The following is a 17,283-nucleotide window of genomic DNA, read 5'->3' as shown; positions in this document are numbered from 1 at the left end:
GGACCGGTTTCTGGCATTACAGCCGTCTTCGGCCCGGTTTGCTTGAATCCTGATGGTGCAATGAGCAAGGGTCTCACATCTGAGAATACCCTTCCACGCTTAGGGTGGACAAAAATATTTACAACAAGGGGTGGTGAGGGACAGAGTCTCTGAACTAAGCAGAAAGCTCTCACCCAGTCAAGAGATCAGGGCTAGATCCAACACCGTTTTTTAGCTCACTGCACCATCCCAGTTTCAGAACCTGGCTGTATGCAAATTAGTCTGTTCCTGTCCCAGTGCATGATGGGAACAGGGCAAACCAAACTACAAAAGCCAATTCTTACACTGGGAAGGAAACAAGCTCCCGGGGACCGGTTTCTGGCATTACAGCCGTCTTCGGCCCGGTTTGCTTGAATCCTGATGGTGCAATGAGCAAGGGTCTCACATCTGAGAATACCCTTCCACGCTTAGGGTGGACAAAAATATTTACAACAAGGGGTGGTGAGGGACAGAGTCTCTGAACTAAGCAGAAAGCTCTCACCCAGTCAAGAGATCAGGGCTAGATCCAACACCGTTTTTTAGCTCACTGCACCATCCCAGTTTCAGAACCTGGCTGTATGCAAATTAGTCTGTTCCTGTCCCAGTGCATGATGGGAACAGGGCAAACCAAACTACAAAAGCCAATTCTTACACTGGGAAGGAAACAAGCTCCCGGGGACCGGTTTCTGGCATTACAGCCGTCTTCGGCCCGGTTTGCTTGAATCCTGATGGTGCAATGAGCAAGGGTCTCACATCTGAGAATACCCTTCCACGCTTAGGGTGGACAAAAATATTTACAACAAGGGGTGGTGAGGGACAGAGTCTCTGAACTAAGCAGAAAGCTCTCACCCAGTCAAGAGATCAGGGCTAGATCCAACACCGTTTTTTAGCTCACTGCACCATCCCAGTTTCAGAACCTGGCTGTATGCAAATTAGTCTGTTCCTGTCCCAGTGCATGATGGGAACAGGGCAAACCAAACTACAAAAGCCAATTCTTACACTGGGAAGGAAACAAGCTCCCGGGGACCGGTTTCTGGCATTACAGCCGTCTTCGGCCCGGTTTGCTTGAATCCTGATGGTGCAATGAGCAAGGGTCTCACATCTGAGAATACCCTTCCACGCTTAGGGTGGACAAAAATATTTACAACAAGGGGTGGTGAGGGACAGAGTCTCTGAACTAAGCAGAAAGCTCTCACCCAGTCAAGAGATCAGGGCTAGATCCAACACCGTTTTTTAGCTCACTGCACCATCCCAGTTTCAGAACCTGGCTGTATGCAAATTAGTCTGTTCCTGTCCCAGTGCATGATGGGAACAGGGCAAACCAAACTACAAAAGCCAATTCTTACACTGGGAAGGAAACAAGCTCCCGGGGACCGGTTTCTGGCATTACAGCCGTCTTCGGCCCGGTTTGCTTGAATCCTGATGGTGCAATGAGCAAGGGTCTCACATCTGAGAATACCCTTGGCTTGGTAGTTTAGTCTGCCCTGTTCCCATGATGCACTGGGCCAGGGACAGACTGATTTGCATATAGCCAGGTTCTGAGCTGGGATGGGGCAGTGAGATAAATAACGGTGATGGATCAAGCCCTGATCTTTGGACTGGGTAAGAGTGGTCTGTTTAACTCAGACACTCTGTTCATCACCACCACCCCCTTTTTGTAAATCGACATCTGAAGAAGATGGGCCCCTAAGAAAGCAGGTGCCAGGTCCTCCAAGACCAAGAAAGCTGCTGAGAAGAAAGAACAACAGAAGAAGGAAGTGACACTTAAGTGTGGTGTTGACCCCAAAACCTTTTTTGGGAAACCAAAAATTATGCCTACAGCAGTGGTGTCCAGGGGCAAGCTGGGGGTAGCACCTCCGCATCAGTGGGCCCAACCCACCAACCCAGGCCCAAGCAGATGAGTGTGGAAGAGGTAGCCAACCTAATGGTGGAAAGCAGTGATGCTGAGCCTGACCTAAACTTATCGCTTTCTCAAAGTAGTACACAATCAATGCAAGAGGGAACACAGCAGATAAGTGGTGAACAACAACAGCTGCAACCACCGCCCGCAATAGTAGTTGTTTTTCCTCCCGAAGTAGGGGCATTTCAGGAAATTGAGCCTCATGCAGAGGAAGAAGAAGAGGAAGCCACTCATTCAGGAGATCCATTGTCTTCCAAATCCCCAGCAAGGAAAAGGAGGGTTAGTTCATCGAGTTCTTCGCCAAGTATACCTTCTGATGATCTAGATCTCACTTGGGAGCCGCAATAATCTGAGCAAGGGAAAAGGAAGGTTCCAGAAAGCCTTAGACTTACGGAGGTCGATGTAGAACAGCAGGATAATGATGATGAGCCAGTCATCACACACATCACTCCCGGCCCGAGGACATGGAGACCAACATTATTAGTCTATCCAGAATGGCTACGACTAGTAGGGATATAGCACACATACCTCCAACACAGGTAACACCAACACTACCTCCAGCTTATATATTTACATTAGCAAAGGGCCGACAGTGCCCTACATCCAGCGCAAGCACCACCTCAGCAGAAGTAGGTAGTGGTACTGCACAGCCACAGATTCAAATTCACCACACATCCTCCAGTTAATCCGGCATTGAAAGTGGCACCTTCAGCAGGAGACAAAAGTTAAGCTCCCCAGTATGGGACTTCTTTACAGTTAGCGAAAAGGGGGAGAACATTGCTATATGCTCCATTTTTCATACCTCTGTTAGTCGTGGTAAGCTTGGTACAAAGTATGGCACCGGAGGCCAAATGACCCATCTGAAAAAACCACGCAATCAACTGGGAGGACCACCTTCGTCACATAGAAACTGGAACCATTGCTGTTAGTGGGGATAAACGAGAAGAAGGTCCGCTCACGGTGGAACAGGAAAAAGAAGAAGAGGGAGACATTCTCTCTGGTAGTGGTACACAAAGTAGCCCGATCTCCAGCACTGCAGTGGTATCGCCCACATCCTCAGCATCAGCAACATCTCAGTGGCACAAGAGTAAGAGTCAGCCTGAGACACCAAGGAGTACTGCAATGCAAAAATGTACATCGTCGAGCAGAACAGAAAGGAATACCACGCACATTATATTGATAACTGAATATTCTGTAAAACTTCTTTCTTGTATTCTCATGAAATTTGTTGTTTATTCTTTATTGAATTTTTATGTGGACCTCAATTGAGTTCCGTTATCATAAATAAACAAATTTGAATTTGAAATTTGAAAAAAAATTTGAATACCACGCAGCGTACCATTCTTAGCATGTTTACTAGGCAGGAAGGACAGTACGAACGCAACCACCCAATCGCACATTTCTACAATGTAGAGCTGGCTAAAATGTTAGCACTGGACCTTCTCCCCTTTTCTTTTGTTAAAGGGGTGGGTTTTCTGGAATTTGTGACAACCATCTGCCCAAAATGAAAGGTTCCCAGCCGCTACTATTTCGCCAGAGTTGCTGTTCCAGTACTACATCACGACGTGCTGGAATTGCTTGGAAAAGCCTTAAAACAGAGTGCTGTTAAGAATATCCACCTGACAACAGACATGTGGTCCAGTTGCCAAGCCATTATTACATGTGCATCACTGCAAACTGGATCTCTTTTTTGGATGTTAGAGAAAAGATATCTGCAGGCGTTGACACTGCTGAGATTTTTAATGACACTCGCAAACATGCCACTGTAGCCATGTTTGCTATGAAGAAATCTCATACTGCTGCAAACATTTTGGATGAGTTTAACAGCAAAGTCTTTGAGTGGCTGCGACCAAGAGGGCTTAACATTGGTTTTGTTGCCACTGACCATGACAGTAATGTAGTTAAGGCCATGAAAGATGGTGGCTATTTCAGGGTCCTGTGTTTGGCACACTGCATTAACATTGTTGTTCAAGACTTTCTGAAAAATGAAAGCAAAGTCAGCAACTTACTGACTACCTGCAGAAGAATATGCACACATTTCAACCATTCTTTTAAAGCCTGGAAGTAGCTGAGAGTCATTCAATGTGAGCATAAAATGCCACTCAAAGCACTCATCCAGGAGGTGCCAACACGTTGGAACTCAACTTATTACATGCTTGATCGTCTGTTTTAGCAGTACATACCACTTAATGATTATGTCATGACAAAGAGATTTGAGGATCCTACTGTGAAAGCCATGACCGTTAAGATGGGCCAGTGGGACCTCGTTAAATACCTGACAGAGCTGCTACTTCCTTTTGAGGCCTTCACACGTGTAGTCAGCAGGGAGGACTGTACATTACTGCCACAATTGTGGATCCACTGTACAAATTATTTCTGAACAGTAATGCAGTAATTCCTTTTTCAGAAGTGGATGTTGCCAAGTACAAAACATTGATGGCTGAGGAAGCCACTGATTTAGAAAACGAACAGCTCTTAATTAGAGGCCTGCCATCCCAGGACAGAACAAGTACTACAGGGCATCCAGAGTCAAGTTCTACTTCAGAGCATGAGAGCAGTGCGTTTACCTCCCAGCAGTCACCAACACTACTAATAATAACATCAACAACAGCACCAACAGGATCATCAGCCACATCAAACCAAATGGTAACTGATTAGTTTTTACGGAAAGGGATAAGAAGTCCATTGCTGATGCAAAGTCAAAAGAGGCCAATCAGATGGCCATGCGGATGGTCCACGCCTATCTGGATGACACAACAGAGGTCTTCATGGAGCAAAGCCCATTGGTGTATTAGTAGGGGAAAATAAGCCAATGGCCAGTGCTCAGCAGGCTGGCGATAAAGTATCTTTCTTGCCCTGTTGAAAGTGTCTCTTCTGAGCGTGTTTTCAGTGCTGCTGGTGCCAATGTAACTGTGAAAATTACCAGTCTCTCACCCAAAAGCATGGAGAGGTTAACCATGATCAAAATGAATCAGCACTTCATACCACCGGACTGCAAAATACGTGATTCACAGCAGGAAGAGTACGAGAGTGACTCCGAAGACATAAGTAGTGGGTTACATGACCTACTTCTGTCCGAACCACCAGTTTGAGGATGAGCTCCTCTTCCCTGACAACTAGGCTTTCAAATTGTTAATTTCTTCCTTCCTTTATTTGTGTGTGTATCTGTCTTTCTGGTTCAAATCAAATCACAACAAATCCATCACCACTGTCTCCTATTTTTATTTACCTTTTGCAGTTGCACGTCTGTGCATTTAACTGTCCACTCCACTCCATTCCTCTGAGTCCTGCTCCATCTTCCTGCCTCACCCTAAATACATTTCCATCAAGCCAGACATTGGATGGAGATGGAGAATAGTACAATAAATGTTGCCTCTAACAGTCCCTCCATAAGAAGTGAATCGTACGTGACTATAGCTATCTTCTGTTTTGTTTCCAAACCGAAACTCATCACTGGCCTAAGGCTACCGCCTCTGTCTGCAGGCATCCACAACTCTTCACTGTCAGAACTTGAGCAGGTATCAAATACTAAACTCGTCATCACTGTCAGAAGGCTTGGCATCTGATCTGACACCCAAACAGAAGAGCAAGACAGGTATGATTAATGAATAATGCCATGCATTGCATTGAATGCTTGCTGACTCTGCGCGAATGTGCATGAAGTCAAACTATACTAGTTAATCTACAAAGTAAAAGTGACTCAAGTGACAGTCAATGTTTCCTTGTTGTTTAATAACCACATTGTACTCCTACTACTAAAAGGTGCAGTTTGGACTCAATCGGAGTCACTCACTACAGACTGAGTTGGGGTTGGACAACACGTACACATACCACACCATGATGATGATGACCATACTATCTTTGCACGCAGTCAGTCAGTTGGAGCAAAGATGATTGATGGAATAACTGCGTTTCATGAACTGGCATAAAAGGTAAACACAACAATTCAACAAGAACCACAGCAGACCTAGGCTTCATGTCCGTGTAGTCAAATAGTGGTATGACTGACAGTGGCGCATTGATTTAGTCACTTGATTTGGAAAATGCTAGTTTGCTGTATATGCCTTTTGTCTGGCTCTGTCAAAATTTAAGGTAAATGGAGGTTGGGTCACGGCCCGGTGCCGTGGGCCTGTTCTGTGCTAGCTCCTGTCCTGTTGTTGTTGTAGCTTATTGCTGTGTAAATACTAGAGTAGACACAATGTTTCCAAGCCCCCTCAGTCTGAAAGTGTTCTCACTCAAGAGTTTTGGCTTCTTGCACTACAACGTAATTGATGCTTTTTTTAAATTCATTTATTTTTCAATACTCCTTTTGTTTTTCCATCTACATTTACAGGCCAGCCTTTTCCCAGTGCTATTGTACTGGGAGCAACAACTCACACTTACCTTACCAATCCGCATCAGCCAGCCAGTGGCACCCAAGAATGATGTGCAGAGTGTCCATCAAAGGGAGGAGACCAAGATGAATGACAAATGCAACTCCACAATTGGACCTGAATAATACAGTAACTTTACAAACATATTCATCATTCGTCTTTTTACTAATTTGATTCCTTTTTTCTCTTCAATCATTACGACTCTGTGTTGTTGTATTGTTGTTTGTTTGCTAATTGATACCTACAACTATTTTTTAAATTTTCTTCACTAGCTTTAAGCCCGGTAAAGCAGGTAAAATCGAGTCTCTCTGAGGGCATACAAAAAAGGCAAATTTCATACTTTTGCCCTGTACTGTCTAATTGTGTAGTAGTAGTTAGTAAGTACTACTCATTAACCATCAAGTTATCTTCATCATGTATGCATTTCCTTTTTCTCCCTTTATAGATCTATTAGATAGTGGATCATCGTGGTCTTCAAAGATTGCGTTTTACTTTTGTTGTGTCCATGCGTACTGATTTTCTTTGTCAAACCTTTCCCCAAACCCCCTTTCCCATCCATTCATCAAACCCTAACCTTCTTCCCCCGGGCTGTGTGATTTATATTGAGGTGTTATGTGACTACATTAAATGTACATCAACAATTGATCACACGCTTGCTGGGGCAGATGTGGTGAAAGCAACACTAATTCAATTTCAAGGCAGGGCGACGATCTTCTTCTGCTTGCCCACCCTTGCTCAGTCTATGTACAAGCCATTTTTTTTTCCCAAAGAGACCCACCTAATACATCATAATTAATTGCCGGCATTGATTGGATTCATCATCAAATTAAACATCCTACCACACAGCAGTAAAGTTTACGAATTACGATTGTAAGTCACTCTACAACTACAGTATAACTTCTTAACTTCTTGTGCTAGGCTGTCCCTGCCACTGTTATGTTTTATTTTACTTTAGCAGTTGCAATATTGTTTGTTTGTCAGTCTTCTTCTGTACTGTATTTACTTCGTTCTACTCCTCCCACAGTCTCTCTCAGGCAATTGACTGCCTCTTTTGTTTTGTTTGCAAATGCTAGTGCCAGTGTCTACTACTACCACCACAACCATGGCATCTTCTCCATTCTCTTGGGAAACCATGACGTAAATAAATTCGTAAAACAGTAACCCCCCCACAAAACTTTAACATCGTATGTGTAAGTATAGATTTTAAAATGTATTTCCCTAACAAAAATAAACTATCCCACACCTGACCCACCTCTCTCCCTAACCCCAACCAATGTCCACATCAAAAAAGTCCAAACAATGTCCAGAAAGTCAGAAACCCCAACACCCTATTAGCATCCACCAACAAAAGTAATAAAAAAGGGGCAATTTAACGGCGTCTTTCTACATTTGGCGGGCTTTTAGGTGTTTGCCCACCATGATGTTTACTTGCTCCTCTAACTGCTTCTCTAGCTGTGCCACCCGGAGGAGATTTTGGCAGCGAAATGCCCTGCACTTGCATTTGCATCCATGGTGGGGGGCTGCAGTCGTTGAACATGTGCGGCGGTGGGCGGCTGCCTGACCGCAGCACCGTACAACTGGAGGCGGGGCCTGGCTCGGGCCCGGGGCATTGGAGGAGCTGCAGCTGCTGCCGCCTCCTCCTCCTCTTCCTCTGCCTGAGCCACCAGCCGGCCGTATTCTTCGCAGATGGCCTCAAGTTTCCGGCGCCGGGCTCTGGCTGCCAACTCCTTCCGCGTTGGTTTTCATGGGAAGGAGGATATATAAAGAAAAAAACTGAATTGTAACCAATACTCTTAGCAAAACAGTAAAACAAAATTAATTCAACACATAGTGGCACAGTAGCACTAGCAAGCGCAGTACATAACATTTGTGGTAAGTATCTATCCTTACGCTTCCTCTGCCTCTAACATTTGTTGGAGTTTTTTTCAGGCATTATTCTTGCCCTAGTACTATGGACTCCAGTACACAGAACACCAGTCTTTTTCTTATCTCTCGTTTAGCTAAATTACATAACCTTGTTGTAGCCGGCATGCCAGCTCAGTCAGCTAAGCTTGCGTCCAAGACCAACATGTGAGTCAATATACAGACTCCAGTTACTTTTACATACTACTGTCTGCAGGTGGGGAAGCTCGTATTTTTTGATTACGGGTGGCACTGGCCATACTCTATCTGTTACATGAAGGGCAATTGCTCAATTTCACTTTCATTCTGCCCTGGCTATTACAAAAAGGTACATTAATAATATATATCTGATCCAATGATCATTGCTTATATATGGAACAACGACATATCAGTCCAGTAGCGGTCAGTGGTGGGAGTGCTCGCGGGTGGTCATGTGGGGAGGGGTAGGGGCAGGGTGGGGGGTTTCAAGCTATGGATTGCAGACAATTACTGGTAAGTAAACATAAATAAATAAAACAAATTTTGTTGCGCGCACTGCATTCATAATCCATAGTTTACTATCCCCCACCCTGCCCCTTCCCCTCCCCACATCACCGCCCACATGCACTCCCACAACCGACCGCTACTGCATAAGGTACTTTGTTCATTGATTGTGTAACCAACAGATAGCCCACCCTTTGCAGGCTAGCTGACACAATCGAAAATAAATTAACATAGGTAGGAAGTGGTCCTCGGAGTCAGAGGAAGGTGCTTGATAATATACATATATATATGATGTGCTTGCAAACTACTGAATCAACTGTATTCTGAAAATACTACTTTTATATATTACCCTCTGCTTTGCTACTCTGGTGACATTTCTTTTACATTCTCTTCAAAGTAAGACTCTGCATCCAGTGAGAGTCTCCACCTTTGCTGTCTATGATGAATACATCCAGGCATCCAACCATTAAAAAGTAAATGTCTATCATTCTTTTTTATATATCGCCTAACAAACCTTAGCTGGTTTCACCAACAACCACCCATGCGTCCAAACATAAAAATGCTCAAAAAACATTTTAGGAAACAACAATTGCAATAAAATTGACCTATCTAATCAGATCGACTACTGGATGACCTGATAATAATAATAATAATAATCCACATTTGTAAAGCGCACAATCACCCGTTAGGGTCTCTAGGCGCTGGGGGCCGTCAGGAAGATTAAGCAAGCTATTGCCCAGAGTCACATGGTGCTGGACTAATCTGCCGCCGGTGCCAGGGATCGAACCGTGATCCCCAGCTTCTGGAGTCAGTCGCCATGGCCGCGGCGCCACACCTCTTCCATACACATGCAGGACCTGCTTAAGGCCCTGTCTGAGGACACCCCGAGTGTTTTAGATCTATATGTAAATTGATACTTGTATAGCGCACTACTCACCTGCAAGGGTCTCAAGGCGCTTGTACGAATACCGCTGTGGAACCCATCCTGGCTTTCCCTGTGAGGCGTCCACTCCTGGGCACCACTATCAAGAGCTTTAGGGAATTAACAGCATGAAGTTCAGTCTTTGCAACTGGAAAATCAGTCAGTTAAGGACAAACTGATCCGATGTCATCCTCGCCACTTCCCATGGTTATCTGAGGGGGACTGGGGTGGTTACCACGGACACACATTTGGGAAATCAAACACGTCCTTCCCCCACTGGAAACACTTGTTCTGTTAATGTCACAGTTACCACTCCAGTCCCAGTGCCTGTGGCCAAACCAAAACATTTTTTTGGGGGATAGTCACAAATTTGATGCATTCTGGAGTCAGTGCCAGTTGCAGTTTCTTTGTAAACCCAGAGCCTTTCCTTTAAGTATGGGCGAATTTTGCGAATCAGCGGTTCGCGAATTTGCGCGAAATTGTAAAAAAATCTGCGCATTCGAGAATTTCCCAGCAAAATCGCGGATTTTTTTGCGATTTTGCACCATACTTAACTGGAGTACTTTCTACTGGCTAATCAGTAAGTGCCACCTCATTGGGTAAATGTATAGTGCTTTCCCTGCACTACAGTTGCGTAGGGCCAGACGAGTTGCCTCCAGTGACCATGTGTGTGTAATTTTGTCGTCGCACTGAAGGCCAGGGTCCCTCGAGTGAGCTGTCCATCATAGTGTGTAATGGGCGGGAAGACGGTGCACACCGCTAGTGTGTGGGGAGGGGGGAAACGGGGGGGGGGCTTTTTTGCGAGTTCACATTCCTCTTGTGTGTATAAAAAGTCAGGCACAGATCAGAGCAGCAGATGAGGTGAAAGAAGCTACTGGTTACAGGAACTGCACGGGATTGCACTCGTGAAAGTCAAGTATGCAAAGGCCTCAATCAAGCATCATAGCTAATTTTCGACTGTAGATATGGGGAGAAAGCACACCTACCCAGCCTCGACAAAGCGCATGATTTTTTGGGGCTGATTAACTTTGCCATCGTGCAAAAGGGCGCCGGGGTCCCTAGAGTGAGTTGTCCATCATAGTGGGTAAAGGCGGGAAGACGGTGCACACCGCTAGTGTGTAGGGGGGAAACAGGGGGGCTTCTTTACGAGTTCACATGCCTCTTGTGTGTATAAAAGGTCAGACACCGATCAGAGCAGCAGATGGAGAGAAAGAAGCTCCTGGTCACAGGAACTGCATGGGGATTGTACTCATAAAAGTCAAGGATGCAAAGGCCTGCATCAAGCATCATAGCAAATTTTCGACTGTAGATATGGGGAGAAAGCACACCTGCCCAGCCTCGACAAAGCGCACGATTTTTTGGGGCTGATTAAGGAGTTACTGAATTTGACCTTCAACTCGGGCACCTGCTTTATTTATATCTTTAAGTGCATTCTGTTCACGGAGCCTCGGTGTCTACTTGTAACTATTCTCTGACCCTGCTTCGAGGGTCAGAGCAGGGTCAGAGAATAGTTGCAAGTAGACAACAACAAGGCGCCGCTCAGGAAGCACTTACAGGGTTACAGCAGGCGCCTAAGTTGAAGTTAACTTCTTTGTAACCATTTTGTAAATGGTTTCAAAGAAATTAGCTTCAACTTGGGCACCTGCTGTAACCCTGTAAGTGCTTCCTGAGCAAAATTCGTCCCGCTCGCGAATTCGCGGATTTTGCCGTAATTTCATGCGATTCGGGGATCGCGAAATTGCGGAAAATCCGCAAATTTTGCGAGCGGAACAAATTTTCTGCACATACTTACTTTCCTTCTGATGCAACTAGGATTGCCTTTATCATATCCTATCTTGGGGGTACAGCTGCTAATTGGGCTATTACATGCATTGAAAATAATAACCCAGTTTTACATGATTTTGGAAGGTGTAAAGAGATGATGTGCTGTCTCTTTGCTAAGCAAATTTTTGTTAAAGCCAGCGATAATTAATTGTTAAGCCTAAGTCAGGGCAACAAGGATTGTCTTACCTATATTACTGCATTCAGTAGACTAGTTACGGAAACCCAGTGGCCAGAAGGAAAAAGAACCTCCCTTTTTTGTGGGTTAAGAGATGATTTAAAGGATTTTCTGGTGCACATTTAAGTTATACTATCAGATTGTTCCGAGTTGACTGTTTAAGTTGTCAGGCTTGATCATAGGTTAAATAACCGAAAGGGGGAATGCCCCTGAGGGGAACCAGAATGCTAGTTATGGTATCTGAGTGGAAAGAGACATAGTCTAAGAATCAGGATACTGTAGAACCCATGGAGGTTGGGGGCTTGCGCTGTCCTCTGAGAGCGTGGAAAAAGAACGTAAAAAAGAAATGAAACGTGTGTTTGTATTGCAGTAAAGCAGGACATTTTGCAGAGGAATACTCTGCCAAACTGAAGGGAATTCAGGAGACTAGCACCTTGACATCTGGCACGGTGCAAGAAAACTTGAGGCCATCCAGAGATCCAAAAGACTTTAGAAAACTGTCAGCAATGATTTGGAAGCCCACACTGTCCAAAGATGTGCACGACTATGTTCAGACTTGCCGAAATATGTTCTCAAAACAAGGCATTCTGCCCTATCAGGATATTTATGAACTTTTCCAGTGCCCCCACATCCTTGGCATACCATAAGCATGGACTTTATCACTGACCTCCCTGGCTCCAATGGCTATACACCCATTTGGGTGGTAGTAGATTTTTTTCCAAGATGGCGCACTTCATTGCCTTAAGAGAAATACATACTGCCAAAACCCTCGCTGTGCTCTTTACTCAAAGAATCATATGACTGCACGGACTCCGGATGGTCATCATTTCCGATAGGAGCCAGCGATTAATTTCACTATTCTGGCACAGTCTTTGTACATCATTAGACATTGAGGCCCGACTCTCATCTGCCTATCACCAACAAACTGATGGGCAGGCGGAGTGGGTAAGCGAGGTTTTTAGAACAGACAATCTGATGTCTATTTACCTCTTCTCTGAAGGGTTGGGAATCTGTGTAACTTTTGCTGACTTTGCCTACAATCGCTCATAGTATTCAGCCACTGAGGTTTCCCCTTTCTATTATTTAATGGCTATGCATCCCTGAAGAAAAGTCTTGTTTATGCCCCTAGCCTGGTTCGTTACTTCCATGACTGTCACCCCGACAAATCACGCCCTGTAGGGCATTCTTTGCAGAGAGAAACGGTCATAATTAACTCACATGCACTCTGTGTAGTGCGCCAAGCATTCAGGGCTCATTTTGCTTTACCCCTGTGGCACTTTATGGTGTGCTATGATACCATAACTAATGTTCTCCCAGTTCCCTCATGACTGATGTGCTCCCAGCATCCCTCATAACTGATATACTCCCAGCTTCGTCATGGCTGAGGCACCCCTAGTATCCCTCATTACTAATGTTCCCTTAGTACCCATAATTCCACTGCGCTTGCATCCCTCCAAGCTTTCCCCACATCCTGTGAATAAGTGGACCAAATGCACCTGCTGTTACCAGACCTTGGTATGGTTTTCCATCGAATCCCTGATATCTTCCCCCAGAATCCAATGAGCAAATGGCAAGCCTTGCTTTCTGTGTCACTGGTGTCCTAGTACTAACCTGGCTGTGTGCTGTGCTCCAGCCATCTCAGTCTGGCAGCAATTTCTAAATTTAGGAAATCTCAGCAGGGAGGTTGAGCATTTTCCTTTTTGGGACTAAAGCTTTAAAATGATCTGCCTCTGACACTGAGAGAATGTAGTTCACTCTATCTGTTTCATAAATTGCCAAAAATGTGGTTGTTCTCATCCTCTGCCCCCTCCTAATTGGCCTGATGTTTCTGAGATCCATCTGGATCGTTCTATTGTCCATATTGACCTCAGCGCTGGGAAACCTTCTTCTAGGTAGCCATGCACTTTACAAGACACATATAATAATAATAATAATGGCTTAAAAGATTATTTTATCTTGGGATAATAGGAAGATAGTAGTTTGTGCTAGTAGTTTTGGCGGGCAAGTAAGGGTGTTTGTTTTGAGCAGTCAAATAAGTGGGAAGTAGTTCCAGACTGAAAAGGAGTAAATAGTCAGGATTCCCAACTTAGGTAATGTTGATGTACCTAAGAAAAGTGTTCTCAACAGTGATGCCAGTTTGAGGGCTCTACGGGCTGTGCTCTCCATTTAATTGATGGTGAAGAAAGGACGGTAGCCTTTACACTGCACTCACTAAAGGAAACAAAGAAACATGGGGCCAGATGTACTACCTGCCAATTAGCGAGTCGCACATTGCATTGCATATGCGGCTCGCTAATTTTGTTGCAAATGTGTCTGAGACACTGTTTGCGGTTCTCAATGGGGTGTCATATTTCATGCCTAATGCATATTAGTGAAGCTGTCACAATTTGCGACACTCCCAAGGATGGTGGCCTGCTGTGGTCAGCATACCTTCAAGTCTCGGACTTTTCCAACATTAATGTGAATTTGCTAGATCTCCACTTCTGTTGGCAGGACTTATGAAAGGTAGGCGTTCCCGTGAAAAAACTGCAGCTAAACACACTTCAAGACATTTACAAGGTAATCCATTCCCAGTACATATATATACCCCAGAAAATGCAGCTAAGTCCAATTAGAGGCAGTTTTTAAGGTCAGAAAATAGCTGGTCTTAAAATTGGTGCAAACACTTGCGCCCACATATAAGATGTTTGGGTGCTCGACAGCGCTGCAAGGAATATTGCTGCGCTGCCCTAAGCCAAAACAAAAGGTAATGAATGCGCCCTATCAATAAGATCGGGCGCATTCCTGGGCCCCATTCATTAACAGTGTTGCACTGCTGCGATTGGATACTTTTCACTGCACCCTCCTTGCAATACCATGGCTGCCCCATATTTACTGTCTGGCGGTCCATGTCGGAATCAATGATAGATACGTCTGGAATCCTAATGTATCTGTCAGCGCTAAAGCCATGCATTGCTGCAGTTGTGTCGCAAGCATGACACAACTCCAACAATTCATGGGGACAGCCTATCCCTATGGCACTGCTTCACCCTTATGCCTGCCATTAGGCAGGTGTAAGGTTTTGACGCAGTGGCATCCTAGAATTGTCACAGTGAAATCTGATAGATTTCACTGCACCACTCCCACGAGGCTTTGATGAGAGGGAACGCCCACCCTGCACACATGATACCTGATGCAGGTATAATGTGGCACATGGCGTTAGAAGGTCATGCATATGCCTAGATGCGTCATTTTGTACATACGGCGCAACATGGTTCAAAATTCACGCTGCAAGTACATCAAGAAAATAAGGCGCCGTCGTTTTAAACTGTTGAAAGGAACTCATGAATAAGCACCCCTGTCTTTTTCCCCTACATTGAGACACAATGGCTGCCGTGCACCAATGCAGGCACCCTTGTGCCATGGTGTAAGGGTATCTGTGTTGCAGAGTTGATTGATGTTGTGCAGGAAGGGACACCTACCTGCACAAAATCTATCAATCTGGGGTATTTCCTCTTTCTCTGTGTGCTGCAGAATACTGCACACATAAAAAAAGTGAAAAAAAGAGGAGAAATGAAAACATTTATCCTCGTAGCGCCTCCCAAACTCCACCCTTGGGATGGAGTTAGATTTGGATGCAAACCTTGGAATTCTTCAGATTCCATTGGTTTGGCATGGAAACACCCACAGCAACACCCATTGAATGCCCCTTTAACACTGTTTAATGGCTGAAAGTTGAACATATTTACAACTCCATGAAAAGCCACGGAAAGTGGCTTTACTTGGCCTTATAAACATGCTGTGGCACAGTCCACAACCGGAACATCAAACAAGTAATGTCACAGAATTGCAAGAAATCCCACAGTTTATACTTGGCAAGGTCAACGGCACCATGGACCTCCTGTAATTGCAGCTCGGAGCATCAAGAAGACTACTACTATCACCCCTTACATGCTTCAATCATCTGAACAACTGCTCCGTTCCCTTTGGGTAACAACTAGACCTGATCCCCTCTAAGTGCTGACCTCGGTAGACTGGAACTTCAGCAACAGAAGGCTGGAGACCAGGAACCGCAGAAAGCCAGAGTCTTTCTGGAGCTGTCTAACCATGGAAGAAGGAGAGATGCACAACCGGAAAACATTAAAATAGGTTATCTGCCATCTGAGGAGTCACATCCGGCGGCTGCATGGACTTTGCATCGTATGAGCATGTCACAGTGGAGCCCACGATGCTGGGGGAGCGTTCAGGGGAAGTGCAGGGATCAGGTTTCTGAGTCTGATTGCGCATTGTTGGCACCCCATGCAGCTCCTTACACCTCTCTTGTATAACCTGCTTTGGATTGGGGTGGGTTGTAGTTGTGGCGAAGACACATGCTCCTCCTACGCCTCCCAGTTTGACTGGCTCCACAAATGACAGCTTGTTGCACAGACACTTCTCTCCCTGTCTGCAGCACCTGATGACCAGTGGACTGCAGCCAGGTCCAGACTTGTTTCGCATTGTCAATGATTTGTGTGTCAACATCTGTGATCACTTGCAGCCTTTATGGGGTAGGAGAAAGTAGCTGATGCCAAACTCTCTGACGCATCGCTTAAACACTAGAGATAGCCCCTGTGCCCCTGCACCCTTGTGGCATAGTCAGGGAAGAAGAGAACTGTGATGTTATCCACTTTCACCTCCCCCAGATTGCGTACCTCCCTCAGGATAGCATCACGATCCCTGTAGGAGGTGAAAGAGAAAGGGGCTAGTATGTGTCCCCAGCAGTGTGTGGCTCACCGGCACTCGATGGACCTGTTGCTCATCAAGGAACGGGGAGAGTGCACCTGCTGGCAGTATGTCACGCACCATGTCTCAGTATATGCCACTGCATCAGCCCCTTCTTCTCCCTCAGGCCATCCCCCTCACGTTGTTATGCAGGGAGCAGATCTCTGCATCCTCTGCTGTTCTTGCCAGTGACTTCACATGTGCCATTAGCTGCTACAATCTCCAACGCTGCACTCAGGGTACTCATGCGATTTTGCACATTTCTTGCTTATTTTCGTGTAGCTTGTAAGCCAGCTCCTGATGATCTGTGTGCTCCAGGGTGAAGTTGGCTTTGAGTTTGGCCATGCGGACTCAATAGGAAGTTCATGTTTGTTCGAGGGGGGTACCCACTGTGAGTACAGAGTCTAGTTCTGAGTCCAGGCTGTCCACTGTCAACTGACCCGGCAGCCCACGATCTAAAGCCTCTCAGTTCACCGACATAGAGGAGTGGTCAAATCTCAATGCCGCTCCGTATGCAGGCAAGAAATTGTTCCGTCAGATGCCCAGGCACTATGTTTGACATGCGGTGCAGTGCAGTGTGACCAGCTAGAACCCGTCCTCCAATTAGGTGTATGCTAGCCAGGAATCTTCATTCGGGCGGCACAGATGGAAATCCCCTTACACCCAAGAGCTCACTACCAGGGGTGAGTGAAGGCAGCACCAACCGGTCACCTCCTCCGATCTAACAGTGGGGACCAGATTCTGTGTGCCCCGGTGAGTGGCGTCAGATCAAGTTGCGTACCCCAGGGTCCCCGACACCTGTGCCCCTGGCACCCGCTGCCACCAACGGCCGATATCAGCGATTGGAGCCAGTTAGTGGAGTCCCCCACCGTCTTCTGCACTGCCCTTGGTGATGTATATGTCAGGCGCAGTGCAGTGATTGCTCATGCATGGTGTGCGCCATCCA

Source organism: Lissotriton vulgaris, chromosome 3_1, assembly GCF_964263255.1.
Source record: "Lissotriton vulgaris chromosome 3_1, aLisVul1.2, whole genome shotgun sequence".
NCBI classification, from domain to species: Eukaryota; Metazoa; Chordata; class Amphibia; order Caudata; family Salamandridae; genus Lissotriton; species Lissotriton vulgaris.
The sequence above is the reverse complement of the archived record's forward strand: the minus strand, read 5'-3'. Positions refer to the sequence as shown.